This window comes from Canis aureus, chromosome 4 (genome assembly GCF_053574225.1).
Source record: "Canis aureus isolate CA01 chromosome 4, VMU_Caureus_v.1.0, whole genome shotgun sequence".
Classification (NCBI taxonomy): domain Eukaryota; kingdom Metazoa; phylum Chordata; class Mammalia; order Carnivora; family Canidae; genus Canis; species Canis aureus.
The window spans coordinates 21972455-21993535 of record NC_135614.1 but is presented as its reverse complement, the minus strand read 5'-3'; the positions used below and the strand labels follow the sequence as shown (position 1 = coordinate 21993535).

Sequence of the window (21081 nt, the reverse complement as noted above, 5' to 3'; positions counted from 1 at the left end):
TCCCTCTGAACTGTCAGACCCTGCAGGGTTGCGTCCACTCTCTCTTTCAGCTCCATACCCTGGTCCATGCACACTCTCTCCCCACCTACCTCACCCCTACGCAGCTGCCTTGAACAATTGTTCAAGGGGCACCACTTGCTTTGTGTTCTATGAAAATGGCACCTCCTGGAATTGTGCAAGGACGGACACTGCCTGCCCAGCTCTGCACCCAGCTCTATTCCCCACTGCCTCTCTGCTTCTGGCACCAGGCCTGGCACACTCTAGAAGTCATCTGAAGAATTCCTTTTTGGGAGCACCTGGGTGTCTCAGTCAGTTAAGCATCTGCCTTCGGTTCGGGTCATGATCTCAGGGTCTTGGGATTGAGCCCCACGTTGGGCTCCCTGCTCCGTGGGGAGCCTTCTTCTCCCTCTCTCTCTGCCCCTTCACCCCCATTCAAGTGCTCTCTTTCTCTCTCAAATAAATAAATAAAATCTTAAAAAAGGAAAAAGAAAAAGAATTCCTCCATGTTCTCTGTATCTTAGGTCCTGTGTCAGGAAAGACACAGAAGAGCAATCCATCATTCTGGACTCTCCCAGTTCTACCATCTAAGATTCTTCTTTACAACCTATTCACTTGTTTATTCATTTCAGTTTATAGATATTTGAGTACCTACTATGTGCCAGTCACTATTCAAGGTGCTTGGGCTATCTCAGGGCAGAAAAGGCACAAATCTTTGCCCTTGTGGAGTTGGGCTGGGAGTGGGGTTTGGGAAGACCTGAGCAGCACGTGATGCTTCAGAACTTAAGGGCATGCTACCTGGGGGAAGTGAACTAGAGTGAAGAGGACAGCCGGGCAGTTGGAATGCATTCCTCTTAGATAAGGCAGTTGGGGAAGCTCACCCAAGAAGCGAAGCGGACATCTGAGGGAAGACTTAAAGGAGGGGAAGGAGTGAGCCAGGTGGAGAGCCCACCTAGGCAGGAGCCTGGGGCGACTTACCCCGTTGCAGAGAAAACCAGAAACCAGCCTCAAACTCTGAAGAGACAGAGTGAAAAGCCTCAAGCCTATCACTGCAGGAAGCGAGAAGACATGGAAGAAGGGATTTTAGGACCTTGAGCTTCAAGAGTAAGTAGCAAAGAAAAAAAAACAACTCTGTTCTTATTGGGACAACAGCACTGGATCACTTTGGCAATAGCCACGGATAGCCAGCCTCCCCCCAGCCAAACAATGAGGGAAGGAAGGGGGCTGGAGGAAGTGAAACCCTTGAGCTAGAAATCTTGGAAGGCCCCGCCCCACTGCCACCCCACCCACCCAAGGCCAGAGCTCCAGAGGGACTGCCCAGGCCTTCTCTGCTTGGGCTGAGCCCCGGCACCTTGGGTGGGTGGGTGACCCATGTCACTTGAGCCCTTCCTGCATACCTTGAACTCATCAAGCACTGTCCTAATTTGGGGGCCTTGTGCTTGCTCTTAGCTCTGCCCCGAATCTCTGAGCCCACAGGCTTCTGTTACTCCCTCTGTTCTCAAGTGTTTTCTCAGAATTGTCTTCCCTGCCCGTCCTCTCCTATCAAACATAGCCCACCACCTCTACCACCTGCCCTCTCCATCCCCCCACACGCAGTGCTTACCACGACCCGACATTATATTGGGTACCAATGTACTGACTGTCTATTTCCATCACTAGAAAGCGAGTTCTATGGGGGCAAAAACTGTGTCATATTCATCATTGTGTCCCTAGAGTCTAGACCAGTGCCTGGCACACCCTAAGCACTCTGTTCTGCCCTTTCCTGGCTTAGGAGATGCTGTGGAAACTACCCAAGGACTAACCAGATTCTTTGGAGATATCTTTCCTAGCAAGATACTCCCCAGTTGCACTGGATTGAATAGTATCCTCCCCAAAAATTCACATCCACTGAAACGTCAGAATGAGATTTTGCTTGAAAATAGGGTTTTTGCAGATGTCATCAAGTAAAAATGAGGCCATACTGGATTTAGATGAGCCTTACTCCAATTGTCCTTATAAGAAGAGGAAATTTTGGACATAGAGGGAAGATGTGGGTCAGAAGGAGAAGGCCACGTTTTCACAGTGGTAACGATTAGAGTGATGCATCTACAAGCCAAAGACTGCTGGCCACTTCCAGAAGTTAAGGAAAGGGAAAGAAGGATCCTCTCGGAGAGCCTTCAAGGGAAGCATAGCCCCACTGACACCTGATTTTTGACTTCAGGTCTCCAGAACTGTGAAAGAATACATTTGTTTTAGCCACCCAGTTTGCAGAGCTTTGTTAGGGCTGCCCTGGGAAACGAATACACCAGTGTTACCTGGAACTCTGATCTCAAAAGTGGCACTCCATTTGCTGGGTGCCTGTCTCTGGAGGGACCCAGAAGCATCAGACATGTCCCTGGCCTCAAGCTTTCAGTCTAGTTTTGGGAAGACACAACTTACAGCCTGTTCTTGCAGATTTCCCAGCAGATTCTAGTAACCACATCCTGAAAAAGAGGAAGTGCCCAGCTTGCAGTGAAGCACCCACAGTTGTGAGGAGCACCCGGGGAATGAGGGGAGAGGGGGTGAGTCCTCGCCAACAGGATGTCATCACAGAGCAGCGCTATCCAATAGATACAGCGTGCCAGCCACATATGTCATTTTAAGTGTTCTAGCCATATTTTAATTTTATTAATTTTTTTTTCAAGTAGGCTCCATGCTGGGCGGGGCACCCAACCAGGGCCTGAACTTACAACCCTGAGATCAAGACCTGAGCTGAGATCAACACACAGCCGCTGAACCGGCTGGGCCACCCAGATACCCCTCTAACCACAGTTTTAAAAAGCAGAAACAGGTAAAAGAAATTTCAATAAAATATGCTCTTTAGCCCCAAACAGCCAACATATCTTTTAATATCTAATCAATATAAAAATTACTAATGGGATCTTTTCGTTCTCTCATACTCGGTCTTCAAAACCCGGGGTGCGGTTTGCACGCAGAACCCATCTGAATTCAGACCAGCCAGAGTTCAAGGGCCCAGGGACCACCTGCGCTGGAAGGTGGCTTCGGGACCGACCAGCAGGGCTGCCCGCGGGGCCCACGGACCCCGGGGTTCATCAGTGAAGTCTGGGAAGTCCACCGAGTTCCCTGAAACCGAGTCGAAATTTGAGCGTCCCTGCTTCCCTCCAGCCTCCTCCCTCCCCGCGCCCCCCGCGCCCCCGGACAGGGCTGGAAGTCCCCGGGAGCACCTGCCCCCCCCCCGCCGCAGCGGGGGATCCGCGGGCGGGGCGGGGCGGGGCGGGGCGGGGCGGGGCGCGCGGTCCCGGGCTCCGGGTGACGTCAGCAGCGGGGGGCGCGGGCGGGGGCTGAAGTCCGCGAGGCCCGGTTCCCCGACCTTTCGCAACGCGGGTGACACACTCCCCCGCGCACGTCTTAGTTCTCACACGAGTTTCCACGGAAAGAACCGCTTCCTCCGGGCTCCGGCCGCTCCCTCCTCCCCAGAGCGCGTCCTCGGTCGCAGCCCGGCTCTGGGAGGGAGGCTCCCTCTGGAAACCCTCCAGCCCTCCCCAGGCCGACCCAGGAGGACGGGTGTGGACCGTGCAGGTCGTCGCCTCGGAGTCGCCTGGGGCGGGGGGTGCCGAGAATGTCGGTGCCTGGGCCGCAGGGCCGTCCGTCCCCGGGGGCTGGGGACAGGGCCCAGGGCTCCTCTGCTGAGTTGTTCCAGGCTGCCCTTCCCTTGCTCTTGCACTCGCTGCTTTTTCCGAAGGGAGGTGACAGGTCAGGCACCTGACTTTTCAGGCTGGACTCCTGCCAGGGTCTGGTGCTCTGACTTGGGCAAGTGGTTTTTAACCTCCCTGCTTCTTCATGTCCTTTCATGCAGCATGAAGATACCACAAGAATAAGTCCTGCCCAGCTAGAACAGCCCTGCTGTCAGCCCAGCCCTCCCCCTCGCTCACACCCCTGCTTAACCCCGTTGACTGCCCACTCTTCCCCATCCAACCGGGAAGTTCCTTTCAAGTCCAGTGGCTTGAAGAAGAACCAAAAGTTTCAGCACATATACGGTCAAGATACTTCCTTGAGTTCCCCCAAAGATGCCAAAATAGAGCCATACTTATTTTCCCCCAAAGGATGGAAAATGAATCTTCCTGCCACCAGTGTCGTAGTCTTTACATGATTCCAAGCAACACTACAGACTTCCCTATAATCTCCATCCACAGAAATGTTGACGTTGACCATCAGCCACACATAGGGATGATTTCACACATGGGGATGATCACATGTGGGGATGATTTCTTTTTAAAGATCTATAAATTCTCAAATAACATACTGTTTCAGAAAGATCCCTGAGGGCGTTGACATGAGGACTAAGCATGGATTCTCCTCTTGCTGGGTGGACAATGGGGGAGCAAGGAACAGCGCTAGCAGGCTTGACCCCCTGGAGCATCCTGACGTCCACTCTCTCTTCCTCTTTCCCCCTTCATGGACCTCTACTCCAAGCAGGCTGGGCTCCTCCTGGTGACTTGGCACCACTGGACTATCCTAGCCTAAGCCCTTACCACCACCCATCATCCCATCCCCTTTCCTCTTTGTCCTGTCTCAGCCTCCCCACCCCACCTCCTCCAAGAAGTTCCCAGGCCTCTCCAACTTTTCAGACTTCCCAAAGCCTGGAAAACCTACCCCTCCTCTTTGGCCTCTGTGCTGGAAGCTGGAAGCCTGGGTTCCAAAGCAGGGCCAGTATGGGGGCCTTGCACCGAAGAAGTGCTCAACACAGTTTTACTCATCACTGCTCGATAGGCTGCTTCAATGGTTAGAAGTGAAAATTCAGATAACTTAGGGCCTAGACTAAAGTATATCAGACTAAGAACTGGCCTGTATGACTCATGTTTACATCCAGTCCCACTGAACTTGAAATTGCAAAAGAGAGGAAACAAGGGTTACTACAAAACAGCCTAACCACAGCGCGCACTCATCTTGTTTGTTATCTTCATGTGACGCTTTTGGTTTTAGAAACATGGGCCTATTGCAAGATGAGTTCTCTGAGCCAGGAACTAGGTCTTCTCTATTGGATCAGTGGGCGACAGAGAGGGTGGGCCTCTACTAAGGGCTAGGGCCTTCGTCACATTCAGGAACACCTTTCCATAAAAGGGCTTCCCTTCAGTAAAATGAATAACAAAGTCAAGGAGGAAATATATGGAGAAGAGAAAAATCCTACCCAGGATTTGTGTGTTTCTCCTGAGTTATCAGTCTCTTTTACTTAATGGACACAGTATTAAACTGTGTGAATGATCTAGTTTCCCCTTTCTCATTGGCCACTGGGAAGCTCAGAGTCAATCCCAGGACCTGCCAAAGTGAGGATGTCCATTTCTTTTTTCTTTTTTCTTTTTTTTTTTTTGCGGATGTCCATTTCTGTATTAGTCTCTTGGCTGGCTCCACTTCATGTTTCCATATTCATTTTTTCCTCCATTTTTCTCATCAATCTGCTGAAATTTGCTTTAAGTTCTCTTAAGAATAAGGAGGAGGGAAAAGGGGGAAAAATGGAATCAAGAATAGACAATATTACAGAAGTGAACATTTATGTAGCACGTATGCAAGGCACTATGGTATATGTCATCTCACTAAATTCCCCAACAGGCCCAGCAGGTAAGTACAGAACTATTATTTTCCCCAAATCAGGATTACGGATGCAGAAAGGGTAACTGAGAGAGGTCAGGATTAGACCACTGGGGAAGGGTGTGGCTGAGACCAAGCCTAGGTCCGGGTGACGCCAAAGCTTGGGCTCTTAGGCGGCAAATCTACAAAAGCACATGTAAGCCATGTGGGGTTCCCACGGAGTCTGTGGAATTAAGGGTTAGAGAGGTCACTTACGGCCAACCCGCTAGGTTCTCGGTACCTGGGTTGTTATGACAAACAGCTAAGATTGAAAGAGCCTGTGGGTCCCAATTCTAATGCCACTCATTGATCCCAAACCCAGACCTTGGGGGTGACACTGGGACAGCACACCCCCTGAGGGCAAGGCCTGCATCTTGTTTCTGTGGGTCCCCAGAGCCCAGCATGGTACCTGGCCCAAAGGAGGCCCTCATAATAAGTGTTAAACTAATAAATGAATAAACAAGTTCACAGATGCTTCACAATCATTTTTGGAACTGTGCACATGCGGATGCCTTGGTGGCTCAGCGGTTGAGCATCTGCCTTTGGCCCAGGTCATGATCCTGGAGATCCAGGATCAAGTCCCACATCGGGCTCCCTGCAGGGAGCCTGCTTCTCCCTCTGCCTGTGTCTCTGCCCCTCTCTCTCTCTCTCTCTGTGTCTCTCATGAGTAAATAAATTTAAAAATCTTAAAAGAAAAAGAAAAAGGAATTGTGCACATGAAGAGAGCAATGCCCAAACCACACAGATGTATTCTGATCGCATACACAACACAGACACACAGACACGTTCAGACGCCAGTTTCCTACAGAGGCCCTGCCTTTTCCACAGCAATGCTTACATAAGTGCTGCACAGTTTTTCAAATTTTAGTGAAAAGGGAAAAAAAAGTAAGTTGTCTTGACTAGTTTATATCTAGGGTAAAGTGGAAGATTCCAGGGGCCTAAGTAGGTCATCACACTTAGATGGCTGAGACATTGGATTCTGACAGCAGGGAAAGCTGGAGCTGACATGGAATCAGTAAAACATGGAGGTCAGCCCCTGGGTGCCCCTCACCAGGCAAGGCCATGGGAGTCTCTGGACTTTTCAACTCCCCACATCTGTGCTCAGTTGAGGCCTGGATTGTTCTTTTTGTCAATAAGCACTATCAGCAACTGGAAGGCAGAATGGATAATGAGGAAACTCCAGGGTACTGGAGTCCAAACTGGGCTCCATCCCATCTCAAGCACTGTACTGTCAAGGTTCTCCAGAGAAACAGAATGTGTGTATATACAGAGAGAGAAAGAGAGAGAGAGATTGGGAGAGAGAGAAACAAATAAAATAAATTTTATTTATTATTTTTTAAGATTTTATTTTTTATTTATTCATGAGAGAGAAGCAGGCTTCATGCAGGAGCCCAACGTGGGACTCGATCTCAGGACTCCAGGATCAAGCCCTGGGCAGAAGGCAGGGGCTAAGCCATCCAGGGATCCCCAGAGGCTGTGTTTAAGAGCAGTCTGCACACTTGAAACTAATACAGTACTATATGTTAATTATACTTCAATAAAGAAATAAGAAAAAAGAAAAAAATGAGAGGTCTGGAAACAGAATTCCTTCCTCCTGGTGGACATGTTTTTTCTTTTAAGACCTCGATGGATTGGTTGAGGCCCATCCACATTACGGAAGGTAATCTGCTTTCCTCAAAGTCTACTGATTGATTGAAGGTTGTTTTTTTGTTTTTTGTTTTTTGTTTTTCATGAGAGACACACAGAGAGAGAGAGAGAGGGGCAGAGACACAGGCAGAGGGAGAAGCAGACTCCCTGCAGGGAGCCCGATGTGGGACTCGATCCCAGAACCCCGGGAACACACCCTGAGCTGAAGACAGACGTCAACTGCTGAGCTATCCAGGCATCCCAAAGTCTACTAATTTAAATATTAATCTCATCTGCAATCAACCAATGGTGTACCCCCCCCAAGACCCCCCAACATTCAGATGTGGAAACCCTATTGTCGGTGTGACCGTATAGGAGTATTAGGAGGTGGGAACTGTGGGAAGTAAGTGAATCACCATGGTGGAGCCCTCATGAATGGGGGGCAGAGAGCGGGCTTCCTCTGAGGAGGCTGCCAGAAAATGGCTGCCTGCAGCCTGGAAGAGGGTTCTCACGAGAACCCAACCCTGCTGACACCCTAATCTCACACTTCCCGCCTCCAGAACTTTGAGAAATCAATTTCTACTGTTTAGAAGCCATCCAGTCTGTGGTACTTTGCTACAGCAGCCCCCCACTGACTGAAGCATCGTCTTTAAAACACTGTCCCAACAACGTGTCTTCACTGGTGTCTGACCAAACAACTGGGCGCCACAGCCTAGCCTAGCTGATGCATAAAGTCAACCATCCTGGGCACTTACTAGCTTTGTGACTTGGGCCTCAGTGACAGTCGCAGAGTTGTTGGCAGGGCGGGCATGGGCGCATACACGAGTGCTTTGCACAGCGGCCAGCACATGGGGTGGGGGCGGGTCCACACAGGGCCCTGGCAGCTGAATTAGGATGGGGACCCAGGCCTCAGGAGTCTCGTGTGCATTAGTGGCACCTGAGCCACCTTTTCAACCAGGTACGTACATCCCGCCAGGCTCAGTAGAAGACAGCAGCATGGCAGCAGGGACACATCCCGACTCACTCCTTCTGGCAACACAGAAGCCACGGGTAGGAGCTCCCTCTCTCTACACGCTGGACCATGGGGTCACTTTTGAGTTCACCCTGAGGGCAGTGATGCTAATGCACTAGCTGAGGGGAGACCGTATTCCATTCTGAGGAGGGCCAACTCCAGTGACTGTCTCTGTGTGCTCTGTCACCCTACAGGAGGGACCAGGTATCAGAGACACCCATCGAGAAAAGATGACCAAGAGTCTTTCAGCAGAGTTCTCATGACCTGAGATCATGATCTGAGCCAAAGAGTCCAACACTTAACCGACTGAGCCACCCAGGTGCCTCCAAAGTCTTCACTCTTAATTGCCAATGACGGGAACTCGAATTGATCTAGGCAGAAGAGGTAATTTGTTGGGCCAGTGGGAGCTTCAGGCACACCTGGATCCAGGTGTCATAATCACCATCAGGAATCTGATTGTGCTTCTCTGGTTCTCTGTTTTCCCATCTGTGAAGAGTTTGTGCTGTTGTGCTCAACCTCACAGTTTCATCAGAAAAATGCAAATTAAAATAACAATGATGGGGCACCTGAGTGGCTCAATCGGTTGAGCATCTGCTTTTGATTCAGGTCACATCTGAGGGTCCTGGGATCGAGCTCCACATCAGGCTCCCTGCTCAGCAGGGAGTCTGTTTCTCCTGTCCCCTTCTGTGTGCTCTCTAACTCTTTCTCTCAAATAAGTAAATATAATCTTTAAAAAAAATAAAATAAGATCCCATTTTCATCCACCCGGTAAGCAAAAAGTTGCACAAAGTGACATCTAAAGTTAGAGAGGATGTGGGGAAACGGATACATTTGTTCATTACCTGAATTGCTACAATGCTTGGAGAGAATAATATGGCAATGTCTTAAAATATGTGCATTGTTAGAGGTCAGGATAGGAGGTACCCTTGGGAGGGTACTGCAGGGGCAGGAGGCAAGCTCCTCTGGTGCTGGCAATGTTCTGGGGGTTTGTTGTTTTATTTTTCAAGAACAGTTGACGCAATGTTACATGACTTTCAGGTGTACAGTGTAGTGATTCCACAAGTTCATACCTTCTGCTGTGCTCACCACAGGTGTAGCTTCCATCTGTCACCATACAGCGCTGTTACAATACCTCTGACTGTTCTCTATGCTGTACGTTTCACACCCATGACTTATCCATCCCTCATCCGGAAACCTGTATCTCCCACTCCCCTTCACCCATTTTGCCCATTCCCTGCCCCTGACAACCATCAGTTTGTTCTTGTATTATGTCTGTTTCTGCTTTTCCTTGTTGTTGTTTGTTTTGTTTTTTAGATCCCACATATGAGTGAAATCATATGGTATTTGTCTTTCCCTATCCGACTTATTTCACTTAGCATAATACCCTGTAGGTTCATCCATGTTACAAGTGGGAAGATCTCATTCTTTTTATGGCTTAACAATATTCCATTATTGTGTGTGTGTGTGTGTGTGTATCACACATATTCTTTATCCATTCCTCTACTGATGGACGCTTAGATTGCTTCCATATCCTGGTTATTATAAATAACACTACAGTGAACATAGGGCTGCATTTATCCTATTTTTGTTTTCTTCGGGTAAATACACAGTAATGGAATTACTGGATTGTATGGTATTTCTATTTTTAATTTTTTGAGGGACCTCCATACTGTTTTCCACAGTGGCTGCACCAATTTACATTCCCACCAACAGTGCATGAGGGTTCCTTTTTCTCCATCCTTGCCAACACTTGTCTTTTTGATACTAGCCATTCTGACAAGTGTGAGGAGATATGTCATTGTGGTTTTGATTTGCATTTCCCTGATGGTTACTGATGTTGAACATTTTTTCATGTGCCAATTGGCCAGTTGTATGTCTTCTTTGGAAAATGTCTGTTCAGGTCCTCTGCATTTTTTAAAAATTGAATCATTTTTTGATGTTGAGTTATAGAAGTTCTTTGTGTATTTTGGGTAATAACCCCTGATTGGATATATCATTTGCAAATACCTTCCAATTCTGTAAGTTACCTTTGCATTTCATTGATGATTTCTTTTGCTGTGTAAAAGCTTTTTATTTTGGTAGTGTCCCAACAGCTTATTTTTACCTTTTTCCCCCCTTTCCTGAAGAGACCTATCTAGGAAAATGTTACTAAGGCTGATGTTAAAGAGATTACCATCTGTTTCCTTCCAGGAGTTTTATGGTTTCAGGTCTCATGTTTAGGTCTTTCACCCATTTTGAGTTTATTTTTGAATATGGTGTAAGAGAACAGTCCAGTTTCATCCTTCTGCATGTAGCTGCCCAGTTTCCCCAACACCATTTACTGAAGAGACTCTCTTTCCCATTGCATTTTCTCACCTCCATTGTCATAGATTAATTGACCATAGAAGTATGAGTTTATTTCTGGGCTCTATTCCATTGCATTGATCTGTGTCTACTTTTGTGCCAGTACCATGCTGTTTTGATTATTATAGCTCTGTAGTATATCTTGAAATCTGAGGTGGTGATACCTCCAGTTTTGTGCTTCTTTCTCAAGATTGCTTTGGCAAATCGGAGTCTTTTACAGCTCCACATAAATTTTAAGATTATTTGGTCTATTTCTGTGAAAAATACTATTGGTATTTTGATAGGAATTCCAATGAATCGATGTTCTGCTTCCTGATCTGAGTTCTGATCACATTTTTGCGTTCTATTCATGAAAATGCATTAAACCATACTTTTTTTTTAAGATTTTATTTATTTGAGTGAGAGAGAGAGAGAGAGAGAGCAGAAGGGGAGGGGCAGAGGGAAAGGGAGAACAACATTCCCTACTGAGCAGGGAGCCTGATTCAAGACTTGATCCCAGGCAGGACCCTGGGATCATGACCTGAGCTGAAGGCAGACACTTGACTGACTGAGCCACCCAGGCGCCCCAAACCATACATTTCTTATGATGCACTTATATATGCAATTCCTTTGATCCAGTTATTCTAGTTTTAGAAACTTATCCTATAAAAACATCAATATGTATTGACATGTGAGGATTCATTCACAAGCATGTTTATTGGTTTATAATTACATAAAAACTGAAAATAACATGACTGTTCATCCATGGAAATAGGTGAATAGACAAGATCTATCAATGCTACAGAATCAGAATCTACTTATAAGAGAAAATTATATCAAGGGCACCTGGGTAGCTCCGTAGGCTGAGCATCTGACTCTTGACTTTGGCTCAGGTCATGATCTATGGGTTGTGCGATCGAGCCCTGTATCAGGCTCCATGCTCAGCAGAAGTCTCCTTCTCCCTTTCCTTCTGCTCCTACCGCTGTTCTCTCTCTCTCCATAAAATAAATAATTCTTTTTTAAGAAAAGATTTATACCAATCTGTGTTGGACTGGAGAAAGGTTTATGAGAAATGATTAAGTTGGGGGGAGGAGCAAGTTGCAGAGTAAGACTATGATTCCATTTTGGTAGAAGAGCAAAATGAAGGAACTCATATCTGTGTTCATATGTTTGAATATATGTATTTGAGTACAGATACAGGTGAAGAAGGACACCTCCAACACTGTTAACTTAGATTCCCTCAGGGGTGCAAGGCTGGAGAAAAATGAGGAGAGATTTTTGTATATCTCCACACTTGACTGCTTATAACAAGTATCTATTACTTTTTGAATTAAAGAATTGAATAAACCAAGAAAAAGGCAGATATGGGACCTAGGAGAATACAGCTCCATCCTGAAGAAAAGCATCAAAGGAAAGTTCGGGGATGAGAGCTGAGTGTGGGATCCAGAGAACAATCGTGAGAACCGAAGCAGGAAGAAGCGGTCCTTTGAGGGGGAAGAGGATCGATAGAGATTATGATATGATGGTGAGTCTAACAACCAGAATCATAAGGGCAGATACTGAAGGGGGAAAGGGCAGTTAGAAACCCAAAATGAATATAAATCCATAGCTCCCCAAAATGAATATAATCATAGTATATTTTACTTAATTCTGCAGTGGGTGATATTTACATAATATTGCAATGTAGTTTATTAACTTTTAGAATCTTACATTAATATAAGAACTTGAAAAAAAATATAAGAACTTGATAATGATGGGGTAAAATGTGTACATATCAGGGCTTCCAGTGTAGAAATGAATGTATAAATGGTTTGTGAGGTCCATGAAAGTTAGAAAGGAAGGGTGAGAACACCAATATCCTTATCTTAGCAGGTGGTCAAGACATGGGACACACGTGTATATGCATAAATATTAATATTGAAATAGTGAATGCATATTAATTACATGTTTCTATGTACATATTCATTTCATATTGTTATACAGACAAGCATACCTCATTTAATTGTACTCTGCTTTACTGCACTTCACAGATAATTGCATCTTTTGCAAACTGAAGGCCTGTGGCGACCCTCCCCAAGCAGGTCTATTGGAGTCATTTCTCCAACAGCATTTGCTCCCTCTGTCTCATTTTGGTAACTCCCACAATATTTCTAACCATTTTCATTATATTTGTTAAGGTGACCTGTGATCAGTGATCTTTGATGTGACTGTTGTGATTGTTTTGGGGTGCAAACCATGCCCATAACAACACTGTGAACTTAATCGGTAAATGTCATGTGTTCTGGTTGCTCCACTAACCAGCCTTTCCCTCATGTCTCCCCTTCTACTTCAGCCTCCCTGTACCCTGAGGCACAACACTATTGAAATTAGGCCAGTTAATAACCCGACAATGACCTCTAAGTGTTGAAAGAAATAGGTGCATGTCTCTCCAGATCAAAAGCTAGAAATGATTTTTTTTTAATTTTAAAGATTTTATTTATTTATTCATGAGAGACACACACACACAGAGAGGGGCAGGGACACAGGCAGGGGGAGAAGCAGGCTCCACGCAGGGGTCTCCAGGATCATGCCCTGGGCTGAAGGCGGCGCTAAACCACTGAGCCACCCAGGCTGCCCTAGAAATAATTATTAAGCTTTAGTGCAGAAATCATGTCAAAAGCTAAGATGGGCTGAAAGCTACGCCTCTTGTGTCAATTTGTGTCAAGTTGTGAATTAAAAAAAAAAAATTACTGAAAGAAACTAAAAGTGCTCTTCCGGTGAACACATGAATGATAAGAAAGCAAAACAGCCTTATTGCTGACATGGGGAAAGGTTAGCAGTCTGGGCAGGTCAAACCAGCCACAACATATCCTTAAGCCAAAGCATAATTCCGAGTTCTCTTTAATTCTACGAAGGCTGAGAGGGGAGAGAACTGTAGAGGAAAAGTCTGAAGCTAGCAGGGGTGGGTACCTGAGGTTTATGGAAAGAAGCCATCTCCGTAACACAGAAGTACCAGGCGAGGCAGCAGGTGCTGACAGAGAAGCTGCAGCAAGTTATCCAGAAGATCCAGCTGAGATCACTCACGAAGGTGGCTGCACTAAACAACAGATTCTCAATGGGGATGAGACCGTCTTCATGAGAAGATACCATCCAGGACTTTCCTAGCCAGAGAGAAGTCAGTGCCTGGCCTCAAAGCTTCAAAGGCCAGACTGAGGGGCTAACGCAGCTGGTGGCTTTAAGTTGAAGCCAATGTTCCTTTATTGTTCTGAAAATCCTAGGGCCCTTAAGAATTATGCTAAATTGGGGGCGCCTGGTGGTTCAGTCAGTTAAGCATCTGCCTTAAGCATCTGCCTTCGGCTCAGGTCATGCTCTCAGGGTCGTTATCAAGCCCCATTTCAGGCCCTCTGCTCAGTGGAGAATCTGCTCTCTCTCCCTCTGCCCTCCCTCCTGCTTGAACTCTCTCTCAAATAAATAAAATAGAAAAAATAAGAATTATGGAAAATCTACTCTGCCTGTATAAATGGAACAAAGCCTGGATAGCAGCATGGTTTACTGGGTTTTTAAAACCCATTATTGAGATCTACTGCTCAGAAAAAGATTTCTTTCAAAATATACTGCTAATCATTGACAAGGCACCTAGTCACCCATCATCTCTGATGGAGATGAAAAGGAAATTAATGTTCTTTTCATGCCTGGTAACACAACATCCATTCTGCAGCCCTGGAACAAGGAGTGATTTCAACTTTCAGGTATTATTATTTAAGAAATACATTTCTTGGGATCCCTGGGTGGCGCAGCGGTTTGGTGCCTGCCTTTGGCCCAGGGCACGATCCTGGAGACCCGGGATCGAATCCCACATCGGGCTCCCGGTGCATGGGGCCTGCTTCTCCCTCTGCCTATGTCTCTGCCTTTCTCTCTCTCTCTCTCTCTGTGACTATCATAAATAAATAAAAAATTTTAAAAAAAGAAATACATTTCTTGATGCCATTGATAGTGATTCCTCTGATGGATTTGGGCAATGTGAAAACTACTGAAAAGGATTCACCATTCTAGATGCCATTAAGAACATTCTTGATAGGAGCATCTGGCTGGCTCAGTTGGTAGAGCATGTGACTCTTGATCTTGGAGTTTTAAGTTTATTATCATTACTTTTTTAAAGATTTTGTTTATTTATTCATAGAGACACAGAGAGAGAGGCAGAGACACAGGCAGAGGGAGAAGCAGGCTCCATGCAGGAAGCTCGACGTGGGACTCCATCCAGGGTCTCCAGGATCACACTCCAGGCTGCAGATGTCACCAAACCGCTGCGCCACCTTGGGGGCTGCCCCGAGTTTTAAGTTTAAACCCCTCATTGAGCATAGAGATTACTTAAAAATAAAAAATATATATTTTAAAAATATTTATTTATTCATGAGAGTCACACAGAGAGAGAGGCAGAGACACAGGAAAGGGAGAAGCAGGCTCCTTGAGGGGAGCCCAATGCGAGACTTGATCCCAGGACCCCAAGATCATACCCTGAGCCAAAGGCAGATGCTCAACCACTGAGCCACCCAGGTGCACCCAAAATAAAAAAATCTTTAAAAAAAAAAAATGATTCACGGGAGGCAGTCAAAATATCAACATGAACAGGGATGTGGAGGAAGTTGATTCCAGCCCTTACGGATGACTTTGAGAGGTTTGAGACTTCAGTGGAGGAAGCAACTGTAGATGTGGTGAAAAGAGCAAGAGAACTAGAATTAGAAGTGGAGCTTGGAGGGCAGCCCCGGTGGTGCAGCAGTTTAGCGCCGCCTGCAGCTAGGGGTGTGATCCTGGAGACCCAGGATCGAGTCCCACATTGGGCTCCCTGCATGGAGCCTGCTTCTCCCTCTGCCTGTGTCTCTCCCTCTCTTTCTCTATCGCTCATAAATAAATAAAAATTTTAAAAAAAGAAGTGGAGCTTGGAGATGGGATTGCCTGGCTGCAAGCTCATGGCCAAACTTGAACAGATGAGTTGCTTCTTGACGAATGAGCAAAAAGTGTTTTCTGGAGATGGAATCTACTCCTGGTGAAGATGGTTGAAATTACAACAAAGGATTTAGAATTTACATCAACTCAATTGATAAAGCAGGAGCAGGACTTGAGAGGATGGACTCCAGTTTTGAAAAAAAAGTTCAATTGTGGGTAGAATGCTATGAAACAGCATCACATCACCCATGAAAGGAAGATTTGATCAGTCAGACAAAATATACTGCTGTCTTAAGAAATCACTGCAGCCACCCCAACCTTTAGCAACTACCACCCTGGTCAGTCAGCAGCCACTGATATTGAAACAAGACCCTCCCCCAGCAAAAAGATTACAACTTGATGAAAGCTCAGATGGTGGTTAGAATTTTTTTGATAATAAAGTATTTTTTAATTAAGGTGTGGACATTGTGTTTTATAAACATAATGCTGTGGCATACTTAATAGACTACAGGACAGTATAACCATAACTTTTATACTGCACTGGGAAACCAAAAAAATCATTTGACTTACTTTATTGCAACATTCACTTTATTTTGGTGAATCTCAGTATCTTTGAGATATACCTGTAATACATACAGTTTAGCCAAAAACAGTAGTAATATTGAGAGATATTAAAGAGGTAAGGAGGGGTAGTTGGGAGCTGTAAGTGGAAGAGCCAAAAGATGATGCTATCAATTGATAAATCAAGAAATGCTGATATGAAGTATTATTACCACATATCTGAGTAACCACCAAAAGACAGTTAAACAGGTTCCCTCTTGGGAGTGGTTGAAGGGGATGTGTGGGGAAGGACAGTAGCAGGAACTGCTACTTTTTACTTTAAACTCCTTGAAACTATTTTTAAATTAAGCATATTTCTTTATTTTTAAAAACTTTTTAAAATACTAATTCAAAGGGATACATGCACCCTGCATTTATAGCATTACCTACAACAGCGAAATTATGGAACGAGCCCAAGTGTCCATTGACTGACAAATGGATAAAGAAGATGGTGTATATACACACAATGGAATATTACTCAGCCACATAAAGAATGAAATCCTTGCCATGTGCAATGACACAGATGGACCTGGAGAGTATAATGCTAAGCGAAATAAGTCAGAGAAAGACAAATACCATATGATTTCACTCATATGTGAAATTTAGGAACCATAACAAATGAGCAAAGGAAAAAGAGAGGCAAACCAAAAAACAGACTCTGAACTACATAGAACAAACTGATGACAAGGTGGGAGGTAGATGGGGCGATGGGGGAAATGGGATGGGGATTAAGGAGTGCGCCTGTTGTGATGAGCACCAGGTGTTGTATGGAAGTGATGAGTCCCTAAATTCTACACCTGTAACTAATATTGCACTGTATGTTAACTAGCTGGAATTTAAAAGCTTGGAAAAGAAAAATGTTAACTTTAAAAAGAAAAAAAGGAAATGAATGCAATTGTGAGTATAAGTAACATTTGGCAATTAGAGAACTAAAAAAAACTAAGAACTACACATTGATGATAACCAGTACCTTACGAATGGATGACACTGCCCCAGGGGAGCCTGCAGTGACTCGAGAACCTACATCAAATCCTCACAAGGTAGTAGTGCAGTGTCGTGGAAGGATGGGAAAGAAGCGTTTCAAGGAAGGAGTGTCAGCCTGTCAAATGCCACACTAGCAAGAGGTCAGGAGTGACGAGGACTGAAAAGCTTCCATTCCAAGGCATGGCAGCACGGAGGTCCGGGATTTCTGGTCAGTGGCTAAGTCCGCCATATGCTACATCACATATGCTGCTATATGAGATAATGTGCCCCGAACGTACGAACACTGGCATCTTGGACTGTCTGGCTACTGAAGAAACAGGGGAGGATTGTACTTTTCTCATTCACAGAGTTGTAATTTCTCATCCACCCAGCATGCGACTCTCCTCCAAAAAAAAAAAAGACAGTATTAATGGCAGGCCCCAAGTTACAAACCTAGGTCTCTGTTCTGCAAGTGGGAGGGGTTCCCAAGGGAAGGGCCAGGCTGTCTACTATTTGAGAAAGGACTGCATCTTCATAAGTAGACACTCAATTTTTCTTTTAACCATAAGTCACCAGAACACAGGCTTTCTTAGGGTATGAGGGCGAAGACATCTGTGTATTTGTTTCACCCTAAACTTGTCAGTTTCCTGAGAGACAGTCCTGGCTCTCACACCACTGGGAAAACAATTTGGGTATTTCCATTCAAATCTCCCAAGAATTGCTGCTTGGCAAATAATCTCTCCATTTCTTCGCCTCCCTTCAGGCATTCTAGAACATTTTTCAAGGGTCATTAGAAAGTCCCTAACTCTCATCCAGGAGGCTTCCCCTTTGGCCCCAAGAGACCTTGGGTTGTGGGTACCAGTCTAGGTGCCTCACTGGCAGGTTGGACCAAACAGATTTCTCCTAGTGCAGGGAGATGCTCAGGGAAGTGGGAAAAAGAGAGAGTTGCAACTTCTTAGCCATCTAAAACTGCTGGGAATGTTCATTTTGTCCTCTGTCCCCAGGCCGGGTTTTCCTTGGGATCCAGTAACTTTCTGGTTCTGGAGGCTTCTCCCTGAAAAGCTGCTCCAGTACACTCTAGCTCTATCTCTTTTCTCTTAGTTCTAAGCAGCAGGGGTTCTTGCATCTTAAGTATAATTATCCCAATTATTCAACAGTTATTAACTATCACTAAATAATAAATTCCCGCTGCTGACCCTGGAACAACGCAATAGCCCATGTGAGAAGCAGCTTCATTAGCAGTCGGTACTTGAATTTGGAGCTCGTATTTGAAACCTACAGTTTGGCAGCTTAGTTCCATGTCTGCTGAACAGCATCACCCAAGCCTCTCCTACATCACCAGCGGCCCTGGACGGTGGCTCCTACATCACCAGCGGCCCTGGACGGTTCTTGAAGCACTCCAAGGAATCCCGAAGAGACTTTTGTTTACAACGTGTAATCATATATTGGATCGGATCATTCCAAACATACCTTCTGTATTTGGTATACAAGCTCCACTGACTTCACGTGGTAACATATGCATAGTATTTTCAAATTAAGGAGGTAAAAGCAGGCCCATTAATTACAACCTAAAACACTCTGGCACATGCTCAAGTGAAACCTAATCTATTCTTCCAGGTGAGCTTGGGAATCATTTCTCTATATTTGTAAATGAAACATAATGAGATTTTTATGGTCTCATTAAAATGTGAGTGCACAGAAAAACATACGAAGGATTAAATACTCAGAAGCAGAGTTCAAAACTCTTGAGTCTAAAAGGACAGTAAGTTCTTAACATAAAGCCATCCCATAGTTTTGCATAATCAGTAGAGCAGATTGAGATTATTCTGTTCTCATTTTTACAATTTCTTACATGATTGTACCATTTTCTTAGTGTTCAAGCAATAGGTTTTGGCTGAAAATTAAAAGCACAAAAGTCATCCAAATGAGATAATAGATGACTTTTAAAGGTGATGAGTCTCTTGATAACCAAATCTGACTGGGGGTGCTAACAGGAAAGGCAAAGTGATTAAGATAACCAGTGGAGAAAAAGTGAGTGAGATAACTCAGAAGGAAGTGGGGGAAAGAGCTCTGTGCTGATCGTTGGCATGCGGCTGCTTGGGTTATGTCAGACTCAGAAACTCATTATCATCCAGCAGGTTGATTTTCTTTCTTTCTTTCTTTTTTTTTAAGATTTTTAATAGATTTATTAGAGAGCGAGCACAAGTGTGCACACACAAGTGGGGGGAAAGGCAGAGGGGGACAGAGAGAAAATTCCAAGCAGACTCCTCACAGAGTGCAGAGGCCAACAGGGGGCTTGATCTCATGACCCTGAGATCATGACCTGAGCCGAAAACCAAAACTTGGACGCTCAACTGACTGAACCACCCAGGTGCCCCTTAAAGATTTTAAGTAATCTCTACATTCAACATGGAGCTTGAACCTATAATCCCAAGATCAGAGTCACATGCTCCATTGACTGAGTCAGTTGGGCACCCTGGTTTTTTGTTTTCTTAACTATGATGTTGAACCCTATTTTTTTTTTCTTTTCAAAGATTTATTTATTCATTCATGACAGAGAGAGAGGCAGAGACATTGGCAGAGGGGGAAGCAGGCTCCCTGCAGGGAGCCCCATGCAGAACTCAATCCCAGGACCCCGGGATCATGCTCTGAGCCAAAGGCAGACACTCAACCACTGAGCCACCTAGACGTCCTGAACCCTATTTTCACATAGGACATGTTCAAGGCCTTCTTGTCACTTCCTGTAGATGAAAAATAATAGGTCATGGCCTGAGAAAGAAGTTACTGGCTTAGAGTCTGGTTGGATTACAAGTTGTATGGGTTATCTGGGGCAGAGTTTATGAGAACTGTACTTTTTCTGGGGTTCTTCCTTGACACACAGTTCCTGGATGCCTTCTTGAATTGCTTTCCATTCTAGGTTTTCTCAAAGTCCAATAATAATAAAACAATTTGAATGGATACTGTGGCCTCCAATTTTTTTTTTTCCTAAGAAGATTACACATCTCTAGAGTACAAAATGACTAAAGGCCTGTTTATATTCGGCCACCTACAATATGAGTTCACCTATACCTACTAGGCCATTTAGAAAATACTGTTGCCCTGACATATTTTTCTCTCTTCATATTTCATAATTAGAAACAGATTATGATAATTAAAAGCAGACATGCAATATGGGTAGCTAGGAAGAGTTTGGAAATACTGCAACAGCTACTTTGCTTACAAAATAGATAATTTTGGGGGTGCCTGGGTGGCTCAGTGGTTGAGTGTCTGCCTTTGGCTCAGGTTAGGATCCCGGGGTCCTGGGATTGAGTCCCACATCAGACTCTCTGTGGGAAGCCTGCTTCTCCCTCTGCCTATGTCTCTGCCTCTGTGTTTCTCATGAATAAATAAATAAAATCTTAAAAAAAGTCAGACATTAAAAGGTATTTGCAAAGATGTAAAATATGCCACTTTTTTGGAAAATAATTATTTTAATAAAAGTTTATGTTTAAATCCAATGGGTTTACTGCCATTTTAACATAAACTGCTAAAATTTTAACTTGAAAAAAAAATTAAAAATAAAATTTTCTTTACTTGAGTTTTAAGTAGGGTAAATACAGAATGTTATACATAAAATCCCTTTGGCATCCTCAATAATTTTTTAAAAAATTTTATTTATTCATAAGAGACACACAGAGAGAAGCAGAGACACAGGCAGAGGGAGAAGCAGGCTCCATGTAGGGAGCCCAGTGAGGAACTCGATCCTGGGACCCCATGATCACACCCTGGGCCGAAGGGAGGCTCCCAACCGCTGAGCCACACAGGCCTCTGGGCATCTTCAATAATTTTTTTTTAAAGATTTTATTTATTTATTCATGAGAGAGACAGAGAGAGAGGGAGGCAGAGACACAGGCAGAGGGAGAAGCAGGTTCCATGCAGGGAACCTGGTGTGGGACTCGATCCCGGGTCTCCAGGATCAGGCCCTGGGCTGAAGGCGGTGCTAAGCCTCTGAGCCACCCGGGCTGCCCTATCTTCAACAATTTTAAGAGCAAAGC

General features: G+C 45.0%; 1 long non-coding RNA gene across 6 annotated transcripts in view; it reads left to right on the top strand.

The window, feature by feature from the left end:
* LOC144312288 (uncharacterized) overlaps positions 1–21081 on the top strand; it is a 98118-nt gene that overhangs the window by 62569 nt on the left and 14468 nt on the right. For 2 of the 6 annotated variants that reach the window (XR_013377778.1, XR_013377775.1), the window contains exons 4-7: positions 2661–2806; positions 8434–8623; positions 11898–12086; positions 14721–15939. This is a non-coding gene — a long non-coding RNA (uncharacterized LOC144312288). Of the gene's footprint in view, positions 1–2660; positions 2807–2951; positions 3110–8433; positions 8624–11897; positions 12087–12591; positions 14679–14720; positions 15940–21081 lie in introns of those variants that run through there. The other 4 variants (XR_013377777.1, XR_013377776.1, XR_013377780.1 and 1 more) reach the window with 4 other exon arrangements.